Raw genomic sequence first — 6000 nt, 5'->3', positions numbered from 1 at the left:
GACAACTCATCCGCCGCTCTTATCTGTCACACTGATTGCTGTCTCTGTCCCTCCCCCTTTCTCTCTCCCACTATGCTCTCTCTCCAGCGCTGTGGATTTGTTCACGCCACTGAAGAAGGAGAGAGTTCTCTCTTTTTCTCATTTGAGGATGTGATGAGCTACAGCTCCTCCTGCAGGTGAACCATGGGCTGTCAAAAACATCAACCTCCTCACAAATAAACAAATATAGGACACACCTTGACTTGCACTGTCAACTCCAGAGGAGGCTGGTGTGAGGAGCTATAGGAGGATGGGCTCATTGTAATGGATGGAATGGAATAAATGGAATGGAGTCAAACATGTGGTTTCCATATATTTGATGTGTTTGATACCTTTCCATTAATTCCATTTCAGCCGTTACAATGAGCCCATCCTCCTATAGCTCCTCCCACCAGCCTCCAATGGTCACCTCATATAAGGTTAGAGGGCAATGAACTAATGGGGGATAAGTATACAGTTAATAATAAGCATGATGTTGCGTAATGGGATATTTCAGAGCCCAATTGGGGGCCGAAATTAACCTTTTGGAGTTGCTCTTTAACCTTGCTATGAATCTTTCTACCATCAGATAGTTTTATGCCCAAAAACTACACTGAATGAAACTCTGTAGTGCTTCAACCACAGACACTTGATCTGGAGCAATTGAATAATGAAATGTGTGGGAATTTTTATATTGTAGCTGAAGTAATAGCAGACCTGAGGGCTCCACCTTCGCAAAAGTATATGGTTATTGTTTAACTGCTTGGAGAGGCGTCTTCTCAGACACTCAGATGACCAAGTCTGGTGGACAAACTTACAGCATGTCATTACCCCACATAAGAGATGGGGTTTTTTCTCAGCCATGCTATTGCCTGTTTTATTGGAATGTTTGCTCAACCGTTTCATTACATAGGCTTTTGCCCACACCTTTAAAGTTAGGATGCAATTAAACAGCATTGCCCTACTATTCTCTGGGCCAGAGAGGTGATAGTGTTGTATTCCATATGATATTATGCTGTTAGCCATGGCATTCTATCTGTTTATAGTAACTTCTGTATGGAATACCCAAGATGGTACAAAGCAGTCTCCTGCTGGACCACTGTGAGGGTGTAAGGAGGGGAAACATGGTTTCCATGACAACCTCACTGGAGCCCTTGAACCTCTGAAATGTGATGTTTGAGCTCTCATGAAGGTGACTGTATCTATCATTCAAGCGTCTCCAACCGATGTGAACCTTACAGCTGGTTTGATTGATGGGATTTCAGCCCTACTGTACAGTGTAAAATATCACTTAAGGTCACTCAATGACTTCCATAGCAGTCTTTTTCTGAATACAGACAAAAATTTGAGGTGGGACTTCACATCATGGTTCTGTGACGGTACCCTCCAAATGACCATATGAGCTGGTCTCCAAGGAGGCAGCAAGGTATGGCTCTGGAATGGGTACTTTCTATCCGGGATCCTTGGGACGTCACTACCCCATTGAAGTTGACATTTAAAATGGTTATGGTAAGGGTTAAGGTTAGGGTTAAGGTTTAGAGTAGGGATGTCCCTAGGATTCCGGATAGCACTAAGCCTCTAGAATGGTGGTCTGCTGCCAGCTACAGTGTCTAGGGATCTGCTATCAGCTTCTTTGAGTGTGTTTCAGCAGCCAACTTAACAATTATATAAAGTAATGTACATACATATTCAGATGTTTCCATCTGGTTAGCAAAATCCCATAAATTCTTGCCAGTAAACTGCTTCAGCTCACAGCGGAGGCCAGTATTAAACCCCATTTGATGTGGAAATGGGCACAGAGCAGTGCACTGACATGCCCTTTGTGATGGCAGATGAATGGCTAGACCTATTTGCTTAACTGGCACTGTGGCTCTTGAAATAGCGAGAGACTTTAACCAAAGCATCAGAGAAATGTCCATTTCAGATGTTTCCTGTCCTTATAGGACCCGTCCATTGGCAAAATATTTATGGGCTTGCATGACAGATTTAATACCGTACTATAATATCACTTAAATCACTGTCAGCACTTTGATTTCTCAGTGAGGGATGATATACTAACTACACTAGGACCATTCAGAATCTGTAGCATTGTACTGTAGGCCTATGTTTTGTTTTTAAACTGTTTTTTCCATCTGGTTACCAAATAACTGTTCTCCTTTGTAATGCCACGCGTATCCCGGCGAAATTAATTTCATAAAACCAAACAAGCCTTTGATATTCAGTTTTAATAAGGTTGAAATATTATGCAGCCATACATTTAATATTACATAATACCCTGCCATTGTAAAATTCAAAATTACTTATAAATATATAGTTCTATAAACCTTTATTCATTTTCTCACATTTGCTCCATTTAATATCAATTTAAAAGCTCCATAGGCCATATATCCCTGTTTAGAAATGTTATAATTCATAACATAACATGTCAGACAGTCAAAGACTAGATCAACATAGTTAAACTAGACTATAATTATTTTTGAACATAGTGCTCTTTGAAACAGAATAGCTATATGGAGTTCCATGCCGGGTCTAACTTTTTGATCATACATTTTTTTCCACTCTGGTTTTCACGCTCTCTTCCTCTACCTCTTCAATTTTCTCCCAGACGTCTATGTTTCCATTCCTAAATCAGACATGTCAGGTTAGAAAATGTCTATATTGTAATTACATCAACGTTTTGCTTGGCTGCAGTATTTGTCATCTCTTTACTAAATACTTTATTACAGTCTCCCAGTATTATGTAATGCAACATTGTAATGTATATATGACTAAACCACATAGCGTCCTTGGATTTCCAGCTGCAGTGGTATTCCTAGTGGTATTACATATTGTATGAATAAAACTAACAGTTAGTGGGTAGACACTCTGCTACACACCCTTGTTGTCATTGTAGGTACCTTTTCTCCATGTCACTCTCAACACTTCGGTCATCACAATCGTCATCGTCATCAGATTTGAAGATCGGTGTCGTTTCAAACTCTTCTCCCTTTGTTTTGACAAACTGCTCATTCAAACCAGCTTCCCTCAGCTTGTCTCTGTATAGTCGCTCTGCGTCAGCCTTGGCGTTTTTCTAGAGCAATTCCATCAAAAGCAATGGAATAGAGAATGGGCATGACAGTTAAAAACACAACAGTTAACAGTTCAAAGGCTCTTCTTAAGTGCTTGCAATTCCAGAAATGTAGTTTCCAGGTCATTGCAAGCCCATACTTTACCTGTGACACCTGTTCAAACAGGTAAGGACGGACAGTGACTCTGGCCTTCATATCCTGTAGCTCCTTCTTATACTCTCTAGTCCTTTGTTGGTCGGACTCCCTACAGAGCCACAGACACATTAAGTAAATAAATACAGTACAACTCTTTAATCAGGCTGTTCTTTTCAGTTTTCATCTAAGGAATTTCCATGTACTCACCGGTGCTGTTTCAGATTCTCATGGTACACCTCTTTCAGGCTGCAGTGAGGATCCATGACCTTGGCACGGACAGCCACTGTCTTCTTCATGGCCTGAGACCTCATCCTGTGTTTCCTCATAAACTCTGCACTCCCTCTGCTCCACAGAACTTCTGATGGACCAGAGGACAGAGAGAGTAATATTAATCTTTACTGTGATCTGTGCAAATGAAAGAGACTCATCTAATAATGAAGTTCACAGTTCCCTCTTACCTAATTGCCATACAGCGTTTCCTTGCTGCATCTGTAATGTAGGTGGGACGCGTATCTGTAGACAGCGATGTTAAACCACCAAAGGAATTGTTTCTCTTCAAAAAGGCACTGACTGTGGGTTCCTGAGAACAAAAATAACCTGAGGAAACAAAACAATGCCAAAGTAACAAAAAGCTCTTTCATTTCCATACTGAACTAAGTTATATTTGCAGAGTTCTACAGTAAGCTCACTTGTTCTTTTTCAGAGCTGCTCCTGCTTGGTCTTGAGGGCAGGGTTGACGTCCGCAGGTGGAAGGGCTGACACTTTCCTCTCTACCCTTCTCAGGGCTTCCCTGTGGAAAGCCTTGTGCAGCCTATCAAAGTCAGGGACCTGGGAGGTGGTCTTGGGCTGGAAGGTAGGCTTCTGATCCAGGAAGGCCAGGACCTCCTTCTTAGTGCACTGGGAGCTGTGAGGTTCAGGGTTCTCAGTATGAGTTTGGTTCTCTATAGGTGCTGTGTGTGTCTCCTGGGCCCTCAGCTGGGTGCGTATCTTCCTGCGCAGCTCCTCCTCTACAGAGCATACAGAATTCAGTGAGAAAAAAACTCGATTTAGAGAGGATAATAATACATTTATAACACCATTTCCTGTACCTAAGCACTATCTCTAGAGATATTATTTTAGGCAACGCACCTTTAAAATGCTCAGAGACTGCAGGGTCATTGATTGCTTTAGGTATTGGTTTCCTGACATTTGTGGCCTTGGGTTTTTGAGTCTGTGCCACCGTGCTTATCATTTGCATCAGCTTCTCTCTCTTTTTCTCATCTCTCTCCAGGAAGCTGAATGGCTCCTGCATGGAGAGCAGGAAGTCCCTCCTCTGTTCATGGCCTTCCTTCCTCTCCCTCTGTCGCACCTGCATCATCTCATCATAGAGGGGCAAACACATATGGACAGGCACAGGAACTGCATGGAACTTCCTCTGACACTCCACCTCCTCTTTCTCCTCTTTACTTAGTTGGAGCTGCTCTGTTTCTGTTGGTCTTTGGTGCTGAAGTTGCTGTGATCCTGTCTGTGTAACAGTTGTGATGGATGCCCAGGCTGCAGAGGATGTGATAGACCTGTTGGGAGGTCCTGGAGGTAGACCTCTTACCTGAGGTCAGGTCAGACATGGAACTGGATCTCCTTGGTCCCCTGCATTTTAAAATGTTTATGTAACATAGAACAATAGGGTCAACCTTCATTAGTAATTGTGTTTACAATTTATAAACATCATTGGGTGATGGTGGTCCTCTGTAGCTCAGTTGGTAGAGTATGACTCTTGCAACGCCAGGATAGTGGGTTTGATTCCCCGGACCACTCATACGTAATAAAATGTTTACACGCATGACTGTTAGTCGCTTTGGATGAAAGTGTCTGCTAAATGGCAAATACTATATTATTATCTACCTAGAGCTGAATAACTTGTCCAGTTGTCTGTCAGTACTAGACCTCCTGTCGACGCCTGCTGACAGCATAGAGTTCTGCTGGATCCTTTTCTCCAGGCCCACTCTCTGTCTCCTCTCTGTCTCCTGCAGCTGCTGCTTGTGGGCCTCCTTCATTGCTTGCAGCTGGCGTTGGAGCAGCAGCTCTGATCTCAGGCCATCCTCCAGGAAAGCCTGCAGGTCTAACATGTTCCTCTGCTCCTGCATCCTAGCAGCAGTGTGCCCTCCTGAACCTGACATTAACCAAACAGCTATGAAAAGGGGAAGACATTTTGATTGATATTCCAAAAACACTTCTTCCAGAAACACCTCTCACAGTGAGAAAAACCCAGCTATTTTTATTTTCCACAGAACTGACAAATATCAGGAAAAGTTATCTGAACTCCAGCAGCACATGATGTGAGCATACGCAATGGTTGCCCTAGCAACCAAACTGCTTCTCCTAACATTAGCAGAGGTATTCTTATGTCTATGGTGTTAACATAGTACAGTACATGCTAAACTGCTGTTTTAGGGCAGCAAAATAGTATTGTTTCACATTGCATAACTACAATCAATTATGAGATGAAAATATAATGGAATGTTGAAAAATAGACATTAGAAAATAACCTGATGCTCGTGCACGATAGAACTACAGCAGGTTTATTCCAGCGCAACATTCTTATCCCTCTCTTCCTGCTTCACAGTAAAGACAATCATATATCGACATCATGTATCGACACACACTGCTACAATGTTATAAACTTCGAATCACTGGATAATGTTTAGCAAAACCAAGATATTTGACTCCACCCCCTGCAGCCCTCTAATGTTTGATTGGCTGAAGTAAAAGCTTGAGGTATCATGTTCACAAATTTTAGGAA

General features: G+C 42.4%; 1 pseudogene across 1 annotated transcript; it reads right to left on the bottom strand.

The window, feature by feature from the left end:
• Nucleotides 1-2559: 2559 nt before the first annotated feature.
• On the bottom strand, nucleotides 2560-5377 carry LOC311145600 (protein FAM161B-like; annotated as a pseudogene). The gene is made up of 8 exons: nucleotides 5103-5377; nucleotides 4350-4847; nucleotides 3911-4228; nucleotides 3680-3801; nucleotides 3429-3579; nucleotides 3231-3330; nucleotides 2916-3088; nucleotides 2560-2641 (listed from the first exon to the last, which is right to left on the bottom strand). The product of its transcript is annotated as a protein FAM161B-like (transcript).
• Nucleotides 5378-6000: the final 623 nt, after the last annotated feature.

This window comes from Coregonus lavaretus (genome assembly GCF_964263955.1).
Source record: "Coregonus lavaretus genome assembly, chromosome: 18".
Classification (NCBI taxonomy): Eukaryota; Metazoa; Chordata; class Actinopteri; order Salmoniformes; family Salmonidae; genus Coregonus; species Coregonus lavaretus.
This window is presented reverse-complemented; position numbering and strand designations above follow the sequence as displayed.